The sequence below is a fragment of the Calidris pugnax genome, unplaced genomic scaffold (genome assembly GCF_001431845.1).
Source record: "Calidris pugnax isolate Ruff unplaced genomic scaffold, ASM143184v1 scaffold41, whole genome shotgun sequence".
NCBI classification, from domain to species: Eukaryota; Metazoa; Chordata; class Aves; order Charadriiformes; family Scolopacidae; genus Calidris; species Calidris pugnax.
Genome location: NW_015094509.1, coordinates 13230072 through 13252367, shown reverse-complemented (window position 1 = coordinate 13252367; position 22296 = coordinate 13230072).

Genomic DNA, 22296 nt, shown 5'->3' with positions numbered 1-22296 from the left:
TTATGAAGCACTGAAATGCCTGGGTTAGCCAAAACCAGGGATGAGAAAATAGTCCAAAAGAGAAAAGTGATACAGTCGAAGATATTACTATGATTGCGTGTGTCAGCTGTAGGAAAAAGTTAACAAATTTACTGTGTGCCTTTATATTAGCTGCTCTATCTCTTATCATGCTACGTAGAAACTGGTAAAAAATTACCAGCCAAGTGTGAGTACCACTTCTGCTTTGCTGTTTTTATCCTGGGAGTTACCATGTGTATTAGTTTTCCATTAAAGATTGCTAGAAAACCATTAACATGTACACCTGTAGAATGAAATAGGGCTGAAGTACAGGTACCAGTAAGAGAGGCTGGATCTAAACACCACCTTCACTCACAAGGTTAAGCATCTTTCTCTAGTTCAATGTGTGTGTGAGATTTCAGCCCTCAAAAGCAACAAATGGAGAAAATTTAAAGATCCCACACCTATTCGGACACAGTGCCACCATTTCCATCACCTTCAAGTTGCCTATATTTAAGCCTACTTAGGTCTTTAATTTTAAAGCATTTACCTTTCGTTTGTTTCCCATCCTGATCCAGTTAGTTTGGGAGGCAGTGCCATATTAAAACAGCTGGGATTTATCGAACATATTCTTTTTAACACAGGTTCAGTGTAATCAATCCCAGATGCTCAACAACTAAAGTTACATATAAAATGTTCATAGGTTTTGGCCAAAATCAGATTCAGCTTCCCATACCTTAAATACGGAAGTTCTTTAAATAGATACGAGTTAGATTTAAGTCATTTATTAAAAATCCAAAACAAAACAAAACCAAAAAGAAAGAAAGAAAGGAAAAGATTGGAAATGAAACCCATCTTATCAAAAGTACAATTGAGTTAGACAAGTTAGATTAGTTTATATGCCATTTTAGGCTGGATTTTCAATCTTATCAGTGATTAAATTTGCCCAAGACTTCTTATCATAAGCTCCTTCTTTCAGTCACTTACATTTTGAGCCACCAGGGTAGCTGACTCAAACTTTTATCTTTCGAGGAGATTTGGGCCAATGCAGTTCAGCTTTTCCTGAGAAAGACTGGAGGGGAGGGAGATACTAGTTTGCCCATGAGAAAAATATTCTTGAGAACACTTACTAGAAAGTCTCTCAAACCAAATGCAGTGAAATAGAACCCTGAGGTTAGGTGAAGGAGAGAGGAAGTACAAGGGACCCCAAGTCAGTTAAGGACCTTCTGCCATTGCTGTGAAGTTTTAGCTCAACTTCAAGATGCTCTATCACTATTGCTTGGGGAGAATTTTTAAACTCCTCCTCATTCAGGGAGGTCACAGTTGAGTGGAGATTAGCAAATGGGACGTTCATCCACAAGAAGGACCAGAAGGAGGATCCAGAGGATCCAGGGAACTACAGAGTTGTCAGTCTGACATTGATGCCTGGAAAGGTCATGAAACAGATTCCCAATGTAGCCAAGAAACCTAAAAACTCTTCTTGTGCAGGAGAGCTATGAAACTTTTTTTTTGCAAGGCTCTCACTCCTAAAACTGAGCACAGAAGCTGTGGGGAAAGAGGTTATTGATCTCAGACAAGGAGGAGTTCCACATAACAATGGGTTTTAATAAAAAGCAAGAGATTTTCCGGTCAACCAGAAATATAAAGTAAAGGCCAATTTGTAATTTATTCATTCCAGAATCAAATTTTTTTAAAGAAAAAAAAGAGATCAAATACATGGATTTAGTTGCTTATTACAACATTGAAAACCAAAGAAAAGTGACCTCAGGTAACAGAGGAGAAAGGAACGTGAAAATGGTGAAAAAGGAGAAATAGTAAAGACTGATAGCAAAGGGGTTGGGTACGGGGAAACACACAAGTAATAAAAAGTATGATAAGGGGAAAAAAATGCCTCAAGTAATGAAAAACTTCCATGACATTAGTTTGACCCCCTGAGCATGTCAATAAGTTTTGAAGATATTTTAGATTATTTTAAGGTTTTGAGAAAATGAATGAGGAAAAGAGAATGAATGAAAATACAGAGCAAATTAACTTTGGATATGGACATCTCTGTAGTGCATTTTTCCACATCAAATCTTACCTTCTGAACCCTGAGGAGTACAGTACAGAATGTATAGAAGAGAAACAGAGGGTGTATAGTGGGAAGAAAGAAGAAATAGAGATTGGTTTGAGAATCCAAGTCCCAACTTCTCTCCTTTTATTCTGATCATATTGACTAACTGGACTTGAATAAGAAAGTAAAGAAGCAACCAAATAAACTGTTTAGTTCATGAAGAGTTCCATCTATGTCACTGAAGTGCTCTATTAGGCTCAGTATCCCCAAGCTGCAGCTGCTCCTCATTAGTTTAAGAAGGCTAAAAATAAAACATATGATAAAATGAATAGGAAAAGTCTTCTACATTGAGAAAATGAAACATTTTTCCCCTGTAATAAGTAATTTAAATATAAAAATCTTTATCATAGGGATTTGTGCAAGTAAAGAACTTAGAAAAATTTAAAAATAACTTTTTATATACAATATAACTCTTCATTGGCTAATTGACTCGGCTACAGAATTATATGTAGCAAAGCTGCAGGATGAGTTACACGCAGAATGCAACTCCTTCCCTACCAATGACCTCTGGAACCTTTCTCTTAAGCAGCTAATGCTTTACTTACTTGGAGAGAGGATAATGGGTAACTGGTCTGCTTAAGTCTGACAGTTCCTAGGTTACCTATATACTCTAATACAAACATATTTTGAACTCTGCATCCTAGAATGTATCAGACCATAAAGATTCAGTAATCAGATAAAGTTGGCAGCCACATTTCTTCAGGCTTCATACATCAAAGACATAGAACAACATTTTGAGTTATTTTGATGTCTGCTGAATAGAACATTTTGAATCTCCAGTTGAAAATAAATGTTTTGTGTCACAAGTCTGGATCTAATCTGTCCTAAGCCTTCTTGGCTGTCACCAAGCCACTTTTTCATAGAAGAGAGGATGGATATAAAATAAATAACACATTCCAGCATGCAGAACTATTACCAAGAGGCTGATTTTGCTTCCATTTGCACTAGTGAGAATTCATGCTTTATCTCAGTGAGCGCTTTTTAATCTAAGCACAGCCATACAAAGGCAGAAGGAACTGTATCTCCTTCCTATTTCAAACCCAGTTCCCAGGGCCCAGTTTGCTCTTCTCATCTACCTGTTAGTCTAAAGCCCAAAGGCAACTGACATGGAACACATTTTACCTAAATTTGACTGCCTCTGAGCTAAAATTTCCTCAAAACTTTGAAGTTGGGTCTGACCTCAATGTGAGCCTTATTTGGAGCAGTAGGTTGACGGAGACAGCTTAGAGAGGATTCCTTTCATTTAAGTCATTCTGGGCTTCTGCAATTTCACTGTTCAGGACTAGGCTATTATTTCAGTTTTCCATAAAAACACAACATATCTTAGACTACACTACCAAGTACATAGAAATTAATTTCAACAGTAATTTCAATGGTAATAGAAACATCACAGTCATAAATTGTTTATTGAAGCTACTAGTGAAACTTATCAAAGATACGTCTGAGGCGATATGATCACCAGAGCCCTGCATGCTGTAAAAAAGAAATAATCAAAACAAAGCTGAAACACATGGAAATAAACTCAAGGAACATATGTCAATAAAAAGACAAAAATTTCAAAGAAATGTAAAAAATTGCATTTAAAATCACATACTTTCATGCACATGAAAACATTTTACAGTAAACAAAGGATATTGCTTTCTCTTTGCAAAATGTGAAAACCTTTTCTTCTGCAAAGGAAAAGGGATCAATCGAGCCAGACCTTAATTGTTGTTGAACTCAAGTGGAAAAATCCTGATAAAATATACCTGGAAACATGCACGCAGGACTTCTGAGAAAGCAGTTCACTGATAAACACTCACCATGTTTGCTACATTAAGTAGTACTCATAAAATAAGTTAATCTCGTAAAGCTTAGAAAGTCAGAATGCTAGTGTGACACAATGTGATAACTTCAGGAGCAAACAGGAAACAGGTCCCGTCTTTCGTGAGCTGCAGTGGATGACACAGAAAAGAGAAACATATTTCCTCTTCCTTCAACTGTCTGCAACTAATAAGCAAACGGCAGGATTGAGGTCATACTGCCTTTGGCCATCTAGAACCCTCATGCCTGGTCACGGAGTGATAGGATAGGGACTTTTTACCCAATCAGTGGAGAAAACTGATCTCTCTAGGTACATAGATTAAGTGCTGGTGACTATTTCCTATCTTTGCTGCCTTAGTTAAGTGTCTAAAGCTGGCTGAGCTGAGTCTGAGCAAAGGGAGTTATATTTGAAAACAAGGAATGGATGTACTTGTAGGATCACAAATCCATCATTATCGCGGTTGCTGCAGATCAAAGTGGAAATATTCTCACATATTTGCAGTTCAATCATACAATTTGAATTCTTGTAACTTACATTCCACACCTGCCTTTGCTTATACTTACAGGATGGGTGCAGGTGCTATATTAGGTATACCAGTGTGCAGACAAAAAATCTAGATCCCAGTATATTCCCTATTTAATCTTAAAAGACTTATATATATTTTCATTTAAAAATGGCCCATGAACACTTAAAGATGAATAATCTGTGTGTAAAAAAACACGATATAGCAGTCATTCTGACAAAACACTAATTTTGTGAAATTATTCAAAATTTCAGCTAAAAAACTATGCTAAAAGTATTTCGAGTATAGTGGATGGAGTGTATAATTCCCTTTGTTTTGTGGAATTATTGTCTCAAAGCTAAAGCAAAGTTGATTTTTCTGTTGTATTTCTTTCTAAGATCTACAGTAATACATAATCTCAGAAGTGACCTTTATTTTCAAAGATGAGATTATCATAGTTGAGACAACTACACCTCATTTTTACCACATAGCTTTAATATCTTTGTGTTTTGTTTTTCTTTAGTCTTCTATGACTATATTCTTACATATGTAGTGTTTCACTACATGACTGAGATCACTCAATCATCAAGTGATTGAGATCAGAGTTAACTCAAGCAAATAAATTGGTATATTGCTGTTAATATCCTGAAGACTAACAAATTGCTAAGGAAACAAAATTGATTCCTTAATATTTTCTCCCACAGTCTTTCCACTTTTCACAGGAATAACATGCTGATCATTCTGCTGTCTTTCTAAACACATGGGTGGTGCACTGCATGGATCATCTCATTCTGTCTGTGCTGGAGACAGGGAAAACTGCATTTTCTCCTGTCTATAATTCCAGCATCTGATGAGGAAATTTATTCCCTGGTGTGTTGCTTCACGCAGCTTGGAAATCTTCTGCAAGGAAAGGGATGGGGAATCAGAGGCATGAAATGGCAACCAGCTCTCTAGGGACAGTGCAGTGAGGGGCTTCTTGGCTCTGGTCTTGGTACGGGCATCCTGGCAGCAGCTCTTCAAACACAAAGAATGAAGCTTAACAGGAGCTGGGATACAGTCAGCAGGGTTATCTAGAACTGCATCAGATCAAGGCAGTAAAACAGAAACGGGCTCTGGACCTTGTACTAAAGCTAAATCAGTAGAAGGGGCTGGGAAGACAAATAAATCATGATTGCTTTAGGTGGGCCATAATTTCTGGAACGGGAAGCTGAACAAATCTCCTTCGATGCACGCAGCATACACTGTGCTCTGATGTGACTGGCAGCGTTCCTGGTGAAAGGACAAAGTAAATTATGATGCAGTCCAATGAGTTCATTATCTGCTTTTCATGCCACAGCCATATCCTGTCACCCACCAGGATGCTGGCCTCAGGCAATACTTCGTCTCCCATGCTCTAGGCTGAGCTAAGATCCCATGGCTTTAGTTCTTGGACTGCTTCAGCACTGATTTTGGTTTTATTGTTATTCTGCCAATAGGAGTAAACAGTGGGGAAAAAAGATGCAGACTAGCTGAAAGACAGCGTCAGCTGCTCTATGAGAAGTCAAGGAGCAGAGAATATATTGTATAATTAATTTTGTTGAGGCACAGAGTCATTCAATTTGCCACTGGAATAAGTACTCATTCCTTAGAATGAATCAAAATCTACAACCTTTGGTCGTGGGAAACCTATTTTTGTAGCAGTGTTGCCAAATAATTTAGAGAACTCAGTGTACTTACTGATAAGCAGGTTTTGATATAGTCACAACTTCTACGACCCTTTGGGCAATGGATGCTTTCATGGTGGCACTGTGTATTCTCACTGCTGACACTGTACAGTCTACCTCTCCTTCACTTCTACACATCTGTCATGAATTCTATTCCTGCAGTGAAATAAATATAAAATAATTAATCAGTAGTCCTGAATGATAAATCAATGGTGATGTCTTCAATGATATTCTTAACCTGTTACAAGATCTTGGCTTGACTGTTAGATTGAGTCCTTGTACACTGGATTTTTTTATTGTCTGGGTGAAATTAATAACTAATTCTGACATTCTAATGAATTTTATCTCTATAAATTCAGTGTTAAAGTCCTTTTTAGCATCATTTATCCAGTAAATGAATGTTTTCTATAACTTCCTCATACCAGATGACCTGTGGTCAGAGGGAGAAGATCTGGATGGAGGAAACGCATATCTGTAAAAGAGCAAAGTGCATCTCCTGCAGGATCAGCTCTACCTCTGGCAGAGACCAGGAGCTGACAGTGATGGGGAAAGCTAAGCAGCCCCAACCCATACTCTTGGAACTTTTGCTAGGAAAATGTAGGTTTTAAAGCTGAGCATCCTGTTTAGGAAAGGTAAGGCAACTCAATTTTATTTGGTATGTCTGAATGAAGCAAAGAGCAAAGTAACTAGAGTGGGGGTTTTAAGATTTTTTTGAATTTTAATTTTTTTTCAAAAGGCAAAATTTAATTCAATAATATTTCCAATTTATGATAAGTAGCCTGCCTGGTTATTATGTCTGACTGATCTCAATTTACAAGAAAGGAAACAGTGCTGTCCAGCAACTGCACAGTCATAGCCCATCCACTGACTGGGAGCTGGGTGACACTGCTAGGGACAGGCCATGCTGCCACTGGGACCAAGGGATCACACTGCCAAATCAGGACCCTGCTTATGAGCAAAATTTGGCTCAGATCTCACCAATGTCTGGAGGCAAAGAAGGGGATATGGGACTTTTTGGATGTAAATTTTGTTATTACATAAGGAGATGGTCGGGCACATAGTCAACTTGCTTAGAGATCAAGAACCTGAACCTAGAGTAGAAACATCCTATTGTATTACACTGAATTTTGCTAAGCAGACCTCTGTAACATTTCCAAGGAAGCTCAAAAAAAACTTAGTTAACTAGTTCTGGCTAGATTGTGAACTCTGAGGTTCGTAACAAGAGAGAAGCATCTATTTCAACTAATTTTGTTCTCATTCTTTCAGGCTCCAGCCATACAGAAGTTGACACACTTGTTTAACTTTACTTGCTGAGTTAAACAGGAATGTTCAGTTACTTATAAGACACCACAATTAAGAATATCTGTAAAGGATCAGGCCCTGTGACAGGGAATTCTAAATTTACTCAGGAACTCTGCATTTCAGAGAAGAGTCACAGGTCAATGACGGTATCTCTGGCCCGGTAAACATTTAGTTAATTACACCAACTAGAACAACTCTGTGAGGTAAGACTGACAGCATCCTAATCAAGAACAGCCTGTAATCTGATGATTAAACCATGCAACTGGAAAACAGGATACGCTCATGATTTTTCATGGTCACAGCACAAGGCAGCATCTGTCCCCCTGACTGCCCTAATAACTTTCCACCTAACTGTTTTGAAGATCGTTTCCTTAGGGACCTCTTCAGTTCCCTCGCCCCATCCATTCGGAATCCTCTCCTTCAGGTATCCTCAGATTCTGGACTGCTCTATGCCCGGCAGGAATTGAGTGACTTAGGAACCAGAAGACGCTGATTCTTATACCTACATTTCAATGAGAAACCAACGGAGTTTGGTGTCTAAATGCCTAAATCACTATTAAAAATTAGTGTTGATTGATTAATTTCAAACCATTAGAAATATTTACATTTATTTCAAGAATTATACATCAGGACTCTATTGTTAACACATTTATTATCTTATTTTGCAGATCCTGGCCAAAGAAAAACATCTTTAAGAGTCAAGAACCTGTCAAGCAGCAGCTTTATTGACCATGCCTTCAAAAGTAGTGAGAGCATTAAACATAATATTTTACTGGGAAAGGCTGGATATGCAAAGTATTTTTGGCCTGATACAGTAAATCATTTTCCTCTTTGGTATGGCAAATAGAGGGACTGCTATCAAAACAGATCATCCCTCAGGCTAGCATATTCTGCTTTTTTAAAAAACATGTCCTTCTTCCTCAGGATGCGTCTGAGTGTATATGAAAGGCAAACACAGATGAATCAGATTAATAGTATTGGAGCATGTCGTGTAAGGATCTGTGCTTGCCAATAGCCAGCCACAGTCAGAGTGAGAACATAAGGCTCACGTTACCCCCATCCTCCCCAGAGCAGATACAAATCTCGGATGTGTCAAGTGCATGTTCCGTGCTGGTTAATCATAGGGAGAGCAGTTGCACCATCAGTCTCATGACTGACATCAGTACTGCACCGACCAGTAAAAAGAATTTCCCCACTCAGAATAGCACTTCATGCACTTCATTTTAAAATCATTTTTAGGACTGTCCTCCATGTTAAATATTTCCCCGGCTTCCTGAAAGCCTCATTTTTTTTTATCCACCAGCTGAGACTGATTTCAGTCAAGTTTTTCTTTCAAGGTTATCCTTATGTCTATTGATTAAGGAGTTGCAGAGGTGCATCTGTTTTCAATTCTCTCACTCATTTGTCTGTAACATTTTTTCTGGTATTCAATATATTTGAACAACAAAAGAAACATCAAAACATAAATTCAGGTAATAACACATCTGAATATCAATCTTATTTAGCCATCCACACTGTGTGACACACATGCTCAGGTATACTGATAAATATACAGATAGCAGGGAGGATAAAATTCAGGATAACCTGATAAACCACCAGTGACATTTTTAGTGTTTCTGCTGATAAGTTTTAGCTATTAACTAGAAAGAAGACTGGCTCTTGAGTGTGCAGATATTTGCAGAGCTATGCAGATCTGTCAATCGCACTTTAAATTGATTTAGACATTTTAGACTTTTTAAAAATCTTTTCTTTTATAATTAAAACCAAATATGTGTTCTTATTTTTTTTTATTTCATATATTATAAATAACAAAAATCTGAATGCATATGGCTTTTTAGCCTTTGTGCACTAAATTATATTTTTAAAAAAACAAATTGGGTTTTCAAGACATTTCAGTAATCATTTCAATATTCACAGCTGTGTTCCAAGACATGCAAAACACAAGCTGTATATGCAAACATTTCATTTAAGCATCAAAAGCTACGCCTTATCATTAAAAAAACTAAACTGGAAAAGAAAACAAGAAAGTTAAAGAATTAATATTCTGCAATGATTTTGGTTTTGTAATGCATGAAACAGACTCATTAAATACAGCACACAATTTAAGCTATAGATATGTATTACTTGCTAGACTTGATTGTAAGTTACCTTAAAACGCAGCTCTAATTTGTTGTTTTCTAAGGAAACAATAATCATTTATACATTTCTGTTCCAAATGACTCCTTGGAATACTAACTAGTTCAGAAAATAAAGGATTTATTTATGTAACATCTGTCTTCAAATCTTACCAAAACATAAAACCAATGCTGATGTTAAGGAGCTGGGTTTGGTAGCCAGGTTTTATGTCTAACAGTTGCCACAGTGTCAGCCACAAGGCAAGATTGCCAACCTTGATGTCCTAGAGGGGGAGTGTTTGAGGAAGAAAAGGTATACTCAGTTATGGCTATGAAAATAAATCCCTCATACTTTACAGTGCATGTCTGAAACTAAAGTTATTGAATATTTTCTGGTATAACAGGGAAGAAATAGGGACACCAACATCCCACTTACCCAGTTTTTCTGGATGCCTTCCAGAACAAGTTCCTGTGCTGATTGGGACCTAGACCTTCTGAAGACATGCCTTAAATCCTTCCCACTGGGTCACCCAAGTACATCTCACAGGGTGAAAGAAGCATGATTCCTTTCTTCCATGCAGCTGGAAACAAGCAGAGAGGGAACAAAGAAATCAAGACCCAACAGTAACTATTAGTTCCCCTGATTACTGATCTGGTTGAGTGAGGAGCAGAAAGATTCCTGTTCTGATTTGCATCACCTGCTTATGGTCTACTAGAGGTTTGTACCTGCTGGAAAGCACTCAGTCTGGAGTGCATGGTCTTAATGCCAGGGAAGGGGAGTAGGGTAGTACCTCAGTTTTCAGGGAGTAATGCCATTTTCATCAGCACGGAAAGCTTGACTGCGCCTGTACAGACACCAGCACTCAGGACCATTATGAGTAAGAGGGTAATGTAGAAAACAGTTTTGTGATAGCTTCAAAGTCCCAACTTGTCAGCTTTAAAACCACAAGCTGGTGATTTAGCATAGGCATTATGGTAACATAAAAATGTTTTCAAAGACATTCTTGGTTTGAAGAAAACAAATCTGAGACCTTCAGTCAGCGAAGCTCTTCCCTTACTGACCCAAGTGTAAAATTACAGTTGATAACAATCTTCACTAAACAAGACTACAAGATCAGTAATAAAACAGTCTTCAGTATGAACCCCATCAGTACAGATGAAAGACCAGAAGCTCAGATTATATTCTATTCTATTTGTAGACTTTAAGCCTAAAACAACAAATAATTAAAAAGTAATTTTAAAGGCAAATACCTCTAGAGAAACAGCTACAGTTGCTTCCTAGATGTATTTGTCAAAAGCCATTTAATCTACTACGTGTTTCAAGATTAGATGTTATTAAATATCTATAGGGAAGAAACACCTAGTCTTATGAAAAGCACAGTATTTCTGTAATAATTGTTAGAATGAAATATAATTGCTGGTTGCTAAACGATCCCTACTAGTTCTTTACATTAATACTAAGGTAAATGACATTTTCAACAGCAGTGTAAATGACAATCCAAAAGAGGAATGCAAAAATTGTCCCCCAGGAGTACCAGTTTACTTTTTGGATCATACCCAAAGCTCTCAAAACTCTCTGAAATTCTTTCTATTGATTTCAATAAGGTCAGGTACCTAACACATTAAATAGTTCTATTTATTATTGAACCTAATATTGCTCAAGGGTCAACAACTCAGTAGTTGCAATATTTGTCTTGAAGAGATGTTTCTATATTATTTTCATCTTTTTCAGCTCATAGTTTTCTTTAAAAGTGCCATTTTTGTAACCTTCTCATTGTTTTGTCAGAGTTTCAGAAAACTGATATAAGCATCTTTTAATTAAGAAAGGCTCTTCTTGGCAGAGTACCGTGCCTTCACTGCTGTATAGTGCATCACAGGTTCAGCCTTTGCCCAAATTAGTAACAGTAGTAATATAACTAAGAAAAATAAAACCATGTTCACATAACTTAAAACACAATCAAATGTATCTGTTAATTAAAATGCCTCAATTGCAAAAACAAGATTTGATATTCAACTTTTAGAATCTCCTTACACATATGCATCTAATTTTTCAAACTTAACAAAACATTAGTTTTCATTCCTCTTTCTCTTCTCGTAAGCTTATTAAAAGTTACACCGTCATTGTTGGGTTTTATTTTTCAATTATACTCATCTGGATATGAGCGTGAAAAATCCTTTACATGAAAAAAATATTTTAAAAATTACTTTTCTAAAGGAAAGCTATACTTGAGAGACAAAGCTATTTGTCCACATAGGGAGCAATATCCTATGTATGTTAGTCAATTCATGTACATGTGTAAATGTAAATATGATCAATTAAATTCAGACAAGTCCCAGATCATATTTCAGGGTGGAGCTGGGGCTGTGCAGCACTGACACTGAGAAGATATGGTGAAATCCTGTCAGCAGCCGCTTGTAGTATTCTGGTCTTCTGGAGGAAAACCAGAGAGATTGTGTCTCAACAACAAAATCAACTATCAATTAAGTCCAGACTGGTGTTTACATTGCAAGCAGGGAGAAAAGGTGATGTACACAGACTATGATTGTTGTTTTGTCTTTGAGGCGGTATCTCTAACAGAGAAATAAAGCATAGCTGGTCCAATGCTTTGGAAATTTCCAGGACTATTGTCATATTGTAACACATGGCAAAGGGATTTTTCTTTCTCCTTAGGGCTGAAAATTCACTGCTATTAAATCATAAATGCACATACACATGAACAGAAATTTGCTTCACTGTTTAATATAAAGAACACTTCATCAACATTTTGTCTTGCCACTCTATTTTTCTTGTAAGATACCCAGCATACAAAAAAAAAAAACCAAAAAAACAAGAACACAATATGAAGCTACATTAACTTGTTTACATGGACAAAAATAAGGGAGCCAAATCTCAGCTTAATCCCTTGACAAAGTCATTCAATAGCTAACAAAAATAAAGCCTTTTTTATGTAACAGTCCAAAACACTAGCCAGATCTCCATCTCGGAAGCGTTTCTAATAGAAGAGACAAAGCTCAGCAATATTTTTTGAAATACGATTGGTGGTTACATTAGGTCCCTGATCCAGCTCAACTTTAAATATATGAAAAAATTGTTTTCATTGTTGTTGCTCATGTGAAGTCTGGCCATACAGACAACATGTTGCTGGTGCAGTGTTGGTACCTTACAATCAGGGTTATCTGTCAGAAACTCCAAGTATGTGTAGCAGTGATTCAACAACAGCAACAGATGCCCAAAACCAAAACCAATGCAATAGAATGTTTCTACTGCAGGTACAAGCTTTCAGAGTCTAAGCTTAATGATATGTGTAACTGTCTACTTATACAATAAAAAAAAAATCTTAATCCAAGAACATGGAAATATTTTTTTAAAAAAAAATCCACACAGGGAGAAGAATAAATGTTTTTAATAAATGAACAATAAATGAATAATAAATAATATTTAAATGAAATTTAAATGAATAAATACATGAATAATAAATGAATAAACTCAATAGATTTGAGTATATTCTCAAATTCATTTGAAAGGGAAAGAGCTGGGAAAGGTTTTATTTCTACAGCTTTGCAGTATATGACAATAACTTGAAAACCTCAGGGATGTGAGAAGAACAATGCTTCATTTTATAAGCAGTGTAACTGGAGGTAAATACTTAGAGTCATAGCTGTCAACAGAGCACTGGATAAATTCTTTAACCCTTTTAGTTTTGATATTTTTATATTTTCCATTCTATCCTGTAAGAATCCAGTTCTTCCAATAAGCACTACAAAGAAAACCCATAAATTACATGAATAAGAGGTGGAATATTAGTATTTGTAATAATAATAAATACATGCTAAGGAACAGCATTCAAACACTTACTCAAACATTTCTTTACAATGTAAAATGGTCTGCCCCAAAGGCAATGTGCACATTAGTGGCCGTATCACAGGTACACCTGCTGTGGTACTTACTAACCCAGATCATGATCTCTTCCAAACATGCATAAAAGCCACACACATGCTATGTTTCACTATGAAATGCCATAAAATAAACTTTTGCCACATCTCCTTGAGATAGTGGATCTATTTTACTTATCTTTTCTTGTTCTCTTCTAGTGAACTGTGGTTGCCAAAACAGGTTATGATTCTTGTTTTTTTAGAACATGAAATAAGTATAAATGAAAAAATAATGTCATCACTTTAGACAGTAGACCATGTAGGCATCTAATCAGTTATGCTAGCTAGTATAAGTTTTTTATATGTTATTCTAACCTTCAACAGGTAATGAATTATGGTAATACTAAATATGGCATATTGGTAAACAAATAATTACATTTTACAGGGAACTATTACTAAAGAGAGTGTGTCCTTTGAAAATTCGTTTTATTATTTTATGAATGTCATAATGCTCTATAATATCTATTTTTTTCCTTGTATAGTTGTAAATGAAAGGTTAAAGATAATTTTTTAATCTGGTCTATAGAAGCAATGTGATAGAAGCAATCTGGTTTATAGAAGCAATGTGATAGAAAAATAAGTAAGGCATATTGGATTTTTCCAGTTCAAGCATAAAGCGTGTTGGGCTGTCCTTAAATCTACTGACATACACACTCTGTAACTTCATGCAACTTTGAAGTTGTGCTTGATTTGGAACTCATTTTTACAGCAGATTTTTTTTTTTTTTTTGGTAGGGTTGTCTGAAAATGCCATTAAACCCAGGAAAATCTCACAATCTTTCCTATCTTCTGTACATTTGTCACCCATTCACTATGACGCTTGGAACAGCAGGATCTTCTTGACAAAGGATTGGGGATGTGTATTTTTACTTCAATTGACATTTGAACCATCAGGTTTGATATCAGAATGTCACAGTTGTTTTCCATCTGAGGTACAGTCTTTTCCTAAAATGTTTACCGATGCAAGTCTGTAAGCAATATAACTTGCTTAGTATGATGAATTATCCCATGCCCAGAATTTAGCACTGTATGTCTTTATTGATTCAGAGACCAAGCCTCAGAGAGCCTTCTGTCGAGGACTCTGCCCCATTCCTGAAAGTGCTCAAGGCCAGGCTGGATGGTGCTTGAGCAACCTGGTCTAGTGGGAGGTGTCCCTGCCCAAGGCAGGGGGTTGGAACTGGATGATCTTTAAGGTGTCTTCCAACCTAAACCATTCCATGATTCTTTAAGAAGAAAGGATTATTTTTCTAAACGATTGCCTGTTTGTGGGTGTCATGATAACTGGATACTCTGCTCTAATATAAAAAATATCTCTTGAAAATTCCCAAGAAAACATTAGTTCAGAGTAACTGACTTGACAAACATTTTTTAATACTTTTGGATCCCTGAACTTTAACTTTGAGAATTCCGCAGAAGTTTACATATGGTACTGCAGGAACAGTGCTGATGCTGTATGGGGACTGGGACACAGTTATGTGAGGTACCTCACCATCTGCTAGAATGTGACAGTCCCAACCCTGACAGACAGAAAATAGAAAAGGAACCAATACAGAGACGGCATGAGCTTTTCAGAGCAAGACAGCAAATCAGTGACAGCATCAGAACAAGAACCAAAGTAACTTTTGCCTGTCTCAACAAATGCTTGTCCAGGTCATAATCCCATCTGAATAACTGCCAACCATGTCTTATATTTAGCCTGTCCAACTGAAATGCCTACATTAGCAGCCTAAATATTATCACCTTTCTTTAAAAACTCCAAGAAATAGACGCCTAAACAATATTGGAGTTTCAAGGTACCACCTGGTAACAGAAGTAGGCAGATTTTCATATCACCTGGTCCCTCCCTGTTGGTTCCTCATGGAACTTATAGATCACTTTTCTTAAATAATTCAGGTCTGTCTGAATAGGCTGAGATAAAATTGTTCCACGCAGATTAAAATAAGCAAATGATCCAAGGCATTTATATACAGAGGAGACAAAAGTGTGACCAAATTGGGAAGGTCATGGAAACAAGACATGAAAGCTATAAATCTATTTAAAATGAAAATTTCTTGAAACATTTATAGCTAAGGCCAGAGTTGAAGAAACCTATACAAATATTATCATTTTTTGCTGCAGTGGACACCCGTAGGTTCTCTTCTGAGAAACCAGGAATAGCATGGCAGTCTAAGATTTACATTGTTTTAGTCTATATAAATTACACTATTGAAACAAGCTTTTTAATTTACTCTCCTTTCCATTCTACTTCTGTTGCTGGGTACACTGACTGTTTTTCTAGTGAAACTTAGCCACATAGTACAAATATTAGTAAGCAGAATGTGAAATATAATGAAAATATGATTTAGTTATGCTTGGCTCCAGCAGGCTAAAGAATATCAAACACTATCAACAGAGATTTTCCTTTTATGGTGGAATGTGATACAGTTGTAAAAGAAGGCATGGCAGGAAGAGTTTGAAGTTATGCTAAATTGGCTACAGCAGTTTAATTAGGGATTTGGACATAAAATAGGTTTTATTAAGGTCATGCCTATTTTTAACAACTCCTTTAGCCTTTAAATTTGTGTAGTACACAGATGTTTTACAAGCATGTGTTATTTACTAAAACATGTTTACTGTTCAAACACAGTAGATTTACTGCCAAATAATGCTCCCTAACTGTTTCAAATGCCAATAAGTAACAGATATGTTTTTACTGAAGTTTATCACCACTGTTTGGGCTGCTGAAAATTTCATAAGGTGACTAGAGGTCTCCAAGAGGCCTAAGATCATAGGAGTGAGAATCCAGATGTTTGTTCTTTCATCCAGTTTAGCTTAAGTTGGATGCATGAGATCACATCAAGAGCGCTTTTGAGCCTCAGCCTCCTACTTTGGAAGTTACAGCTTCCTTGAATTAGGCAGCCGCATTAAGCCATCATCACACTCAGCTCTCTTAATTGATCCTGTGCTGAAAAACATCATGGAGCAGATGTGCCTGAAAACTCAGTCTGCCCCCTCCTCAGCCATCACAGCTCACAGTCACATCAAATCAAAAAAGGCAGCTTCAGAAAAGGTGCTAGCAGGTTATCAAAGTTAAATATCTTCTCTTCTGCTGCCTGTGCTATCATGTCAGTTATTTACAGCAGAAGATCAGGGCACATAACAGTAGCCTGCCACCACCTTTATTTCTATGGCTAGATTCATCTACTTAAGCCCTTGTTAAGAGCATGTGTGAAATGCATACATTTCACTTTGGCAATGCAGTTTTATTGTAATGTTACTAGGCAAAAATTAATAATGTATTTTCCCTCTTCTTTCGCTGATTATACTCAGACACACAGCTGCAAGTTCGAGAAGTTCTTGAGCCACAAAAAATTGGAGGCTGGAGGAAAATTTTTGAATGACTAAAGCACTGATTGAGTGATGTTTTCTCTGTTCTGAAATTTCTTCTGAGACATCTGGTTCTGGCCCTAGTAAAGGAGATGGAGTTGCTGTAAGTGGAGTAAATGGGCTCTCTGGTCTTAGCACATCAACTTCTCTTTTCTTTGACTCTAAGCAAAGACACGATGACAGCAGAGAGATTGAGCAGCACTCAGCAACTAGGAATCAAGACAAATAATGGAATAAGAGGACCAGTTCCAACAAAGAACAGTGAAAACAAAGGGAACCAAAACCACATGCTAGGAAAGTATTTCTTAACCACGTATCCTAACCACACGTATAAATGCTAACACCCAAAAGAATAAAGGGCACCTAAAAGTAAGATGGGACTTGATCTTCACCTCAGGCTATAATCAGTGATTCTTGTAGTCAGGATGAGCAGCTGTATGATCTTGTAAGAGGCTTTAATGTAACCATTCTGCCACAGAAGATTGACTTCCCTTATTGATAAATAATGGCAACAACTGAAACAGTACCGTAACTCAGAAAAAACGACTAAGAAGCAAAGGCTAAACAGTTTAAGCAGCAATTTCACGATGAGAAGTAGAAAATAAATAGAGACCGAGAAAAGAATTTGTGAACCATCACAACTATAATGATAAAAATAGCACAATAAAAACCAAAACACATTGAAGGACCAGTAGTGTTTCATTTTATGCTTACTGTACAGATGAACAATCACTCCCTGCTAAGTTCCTAGAGAACACCAGTTACCACAGTTTTAATTTCACTTGTATCAAGCACAGTTGAAGACTGTATCCCACTATACTGGTACTAATGATCATTACCAAGGTCCCAGCCTAGTGAGTTGTGTAATATGGATGAACTCCTGGAATCATACAGCCATCTTTCCATGACAACCACACACCGCTCTCAACACAGCTGTTCAGAATCTGGAAAAAGACTGTCTCTACACCTCAACTAAAATGCCGTGCTCAAAATGTGAAGGGGTGGAAGGTATAAAGTCCCTGTCTTCAAGAGAGTCCTGGGTAACGATCTACTAACTGAGTCACTTCAGTCAAATTTCAAAAATTACATGGCACGAAACCATGTCAAATTGTTTTAGTGGTGTATAAAGTGTAGTGATAATGATGACATCACTGATGGAGAATAGGAATCAATATGATAATAGATGGGTGAAATTAAACAAGGCAATAATCATGCAGACTAATAGCTCATACTCTGATCTTATATAAATGCTGTCCTAGAATTAAACGTAACATTGATTTTTCCACATTATAACATGATCTAACAGAGGTCCTTTAGTAATTAGTGTAGTTCTTTCAAAAGAAATCAGAATTCATTATATTTACCAGTTAGTTTCTGTTACACAGTACCATAATAAAAAAATTCAACTATCTTAAATTGATATAGTTTTTACTATCTCTTTGCTCTAATTTGAAACCGTAACATTGTCAGACTTCACAAGCAGTAGCTGCTCTTATTTTCATAGCGACTGCCTTTCACTACACAACTGCAACTGTATTTCCTAATTAAGGCATAAGTCTTCCTCCTCCCCCTCCATGCCTAGCACCTGCCTAGAAATACCACTTGGCAATCATCTTTACCAATCTGAGGTGATGCAAAGGCACAAGGAAGTTTCTTTTTCAACCCATTCCTCCTTCACTCATTTTTTTGAGTGAAGCCATGCTTCAAGCGCAAAGCTAAAGGCTGCACATTCTTTCCACTTATATGCACCATTAACTGCAGCTCCTTCACAGAACAAATCACCAATCGCTTCATAATCCTTTCTCTCTTAATGGGCATTTCCAAATGCTTTTCTTTCAACAGCACTATCTATCTTCTGCATCAGGAAGTGCAGGGACTCACCTTTAACTCTGCTTTTGCAGCATCATGGCACTTAATCACATCCCAGAACGCCTGGCATCATCTGGGTCTTGACATCCAGCAGTCTTAAAATGTCCAGTCCTGGGAACAGAAACAAAACACTCTAACTTACATTACAGAAATTGCTGGAGTAAAAGAAAAGCACTAAACAATGGTAACAAACGCTGAGGAAGAGTGTTAAAGATAGTGGAGAACTAGAAACAAACGGTTTCTCCTGTCAGTTTTCCCGAAGTTTTGTTCATCTGTTTACAGTGAAGGTGAAAAAGGATCTGAAAATAGACCACTGTAACTGTGCTTAAATATTCTTATGCGTTTTGCCTGTTATATGAAAGTATCCTACAAGACACTAGAATGAAATGAGGTGCTTGCTTGCCCTCCAGCCTCGCTTTCTTCTAAGCATAAAAATAGTCACAAATACATTTGTTTATACTGATTTATTTTTGTAGGAAACAAAAATATCAAATTAAGTTACAATGCAATGAGCACAAATCTACTGTGTTACTGAGTTTTTTTCCAATGAATAGGAAAAGTATGCAATTCAATGGATCATATTGTGAAAAGCAGTCCACTTAAATGGAAGTAATTCCCAAATCTCAAACCAAAACTGTATTATTGCATTATAATGTTTATTGTATTCAATTTTATGGATAACTTTGCCAGATATACATTGTAAAAAGCTATTGTATATGATAACATAAATCAGTCAAATACAATTTAGACAAGGAAAACCAGAAGAATGTGTGATGTCTGTACTGAGTTTGTGTATCTTATACACAGGGAGCTTTTCTGATTTTGATTTTCATGAAAATGAAATTTGATTCTAAACATATAAAAGTAGCCAAGCTAGAAAATGCATTATCTTGGCCAGTCTGTATATGTAGAAAAAGCCTTGGGATACAAGCTTTAGCCATTTAAATGTACAGCTTGCACTAAGAGATAACCCTTCACACAAAAAATCATGACACTTCTTCCCCCGCACTTCTCCTTTCTACATTTCACTACAGTTCAAAATATTGTCACCTGGGAAAACCAAGGTTATTTTATTCATGTCTTTTTTTTCCTTTTTAGAAAACATGAGGTCTTCAGCAATGCTATTTAGTGTTGGCTTGAAGGAGTGTACATTATTTATAAAACAGTGGTTTCTTTACCACATAGAGAATTAGTAAATGCACCAAAGATAGATTCAGTGGTCACAGTTAAATTTATGAATGCAGACAAAATAATTCACCAGATTCACTTGGAATGTTTAATATTCCCTCTTATCCTCCTAAACTCCAGGGAATACTTGATATTCTACAAACACAGGCACAATTACCTTATTTAATGCATTATACCAAGAAACAGAGAGTTTTAAGGAGAATTGGACTACAGGATTGGAGGGGAAATCCTGGATTATAAAGTCCAGCAACGCATTACAAAATTTCTTCATAAATTCTCAACTTCATCAAGCACTATTAGGTCATTAGACCAGAGCTGCTAGCCAGCAGAGCAGAGTCATTTACCAGATGTCCTGCAGAGTGATTGCCCCACACATAGTACCAGTATCACATATCAGATCCATGCAAGTATCTTCTTCAGCTCACTTGTTCTAGAGCCATGGACAAAATTGTGACAGGGTGTTGCTGAGCATAGTGTAGACATGACCTTATGATAGCAGAGACAGAGCTGAATGAATGAGAAAAGAATGGAACCATTTGACGGTAACTCACATGAAGCTAAATCTTAGCAATAACTTAGGCTGCCCCTTTCCTTTCCTCTGCATTCAGGACAGCTGCCACAGAAGTTTCATACCAGTGGGTTTGGCCTAATGGCTTCTCTTAGGCATGTATTGCATCTAGGAGAATATTTCTAAATCTTCCAAAGGCAGGAGTTGCACCAAGAAAATAGAATAAGTAGGACAAAGTAACATTTTACTTTACGTGTGCTTCCTGATCCTTTCCGGGTTAGACCCATGAGCTTTATAAAGGTGAGTAATAAAAGCTGGTGTTGTTGAGTAACCATATCCTGTACAGTATTCTTTGAAGGGAGGTAAAACATTTGCAGTAACAGAAAATCAAAACAATACAATCTTGCCTCAGAGTATTTTTAAAATTATTTTACTGGGCCATTTGCAATGTCCCATTGCTACACTAGTAGAAAAAAAAAAAAAAAGTAATTTTTAAATTGTTTAAATTGCTTCCTACTGGTCTTCATGATTTTGTCACCAAAAATTTGCTGGTGACATCAGGAATATATTTCAATTGCACACCTCCATCATCCAGCTTGCAGCTCTTTCTGGGAGGCCAGGTGTCTCCAATTTGGAAGAAATTATTAGAATCTGTTCAGCTGGTTCTGCATCAAAGAATTCTGTAATTGCTTGGTTGTAGGGCTTTCTGCCATCTGAGGCTGAAATGGTAACCATCTGTTAAGAATTCATCCACTGAGTAATTTTATTCATATTCTATAGAACACCAGAAAAAAGTCTTTAAGAAACAAAAACCTTCTTAGTTATAGCTTGGTTTTGAATGAAGTTCTGAAAGATGCATCTCTCAGTGGTTCTTGTCAAGATTTTGTGCTGGCTAATCAGCAGAAATAATTTACTTGCCATGAAATATTACTACTCTATGCTAATAACAACTCACAGGAAAAAGAAACATTATTTTTTTATTATTCTTTCATCAAGATAATGTCTACAAGGTGCTGAGAGCTCCACAGATTAAAGAGAATTCCTGGTATAGGGAGTATAGGATTTGAAGAATGGCCTTCTCTATGAAATAGTTTCTGTAAAATGAATGTTCGTGTTCTACTAAGGTCACGTTGTCATTTAGCATAAAGTTTAAGTTAAACAACTTGTGCCATCTCAAAGTTACGTGTCTAATTAAAACTTAGTCCATTAGGTTTCTTCTGTAGTCAATGCTGAAGCACAAACACATCTACCAAACAATTCACCTTTAGGTTCATGTTTAAACTGGAAGAGGTGAATCAGCTTGCAGAAGTATGTCTCTGACTATCCATCTAGATGTTGCAGAAATCCAACTTTGATGACCTTTGGACCCTTTCTTTGTTGCTTCTTTGTGCTTATGTGTCTAAAAGAGGAGGTGCTTCATTTTGCCAGTCACATTTGCAACTGATGAGGGTACATACAGCTTCTTAATGGAACTTCAGTTTCGGACACTGACTTCCATTGCTTTTAATAATGCTGAAGATCATGAAGGAAAGATTACATGATTAAAAACAATATTATAATTTATATACATTATATGTACAAACAATGTGCATACAATGTTAGCACATACAGGAACATTAACTCTATGATTTCTAGATTCTGAAAAATGTACGTTTTGGGGTTTGATTTTGTTGTTGGGTTTTTGGTTGGTGCTTGGGGAATGAAAGGGAGGAGATTGTATCATGCTGTTGCCTAAAATATCTCCTGTCTTAAACGACAACCACGTAGCTTTTCTTGTTGAAGACCCTAAAGACCAAAAGAAAAATGTGAGTAGATGACTTTACAGGTGGAAAACTGAGGAACAGAGAGGGACTGATCAATGAGTTAAGCAAAACTTGGAAGAATATCTAGAGCAATCT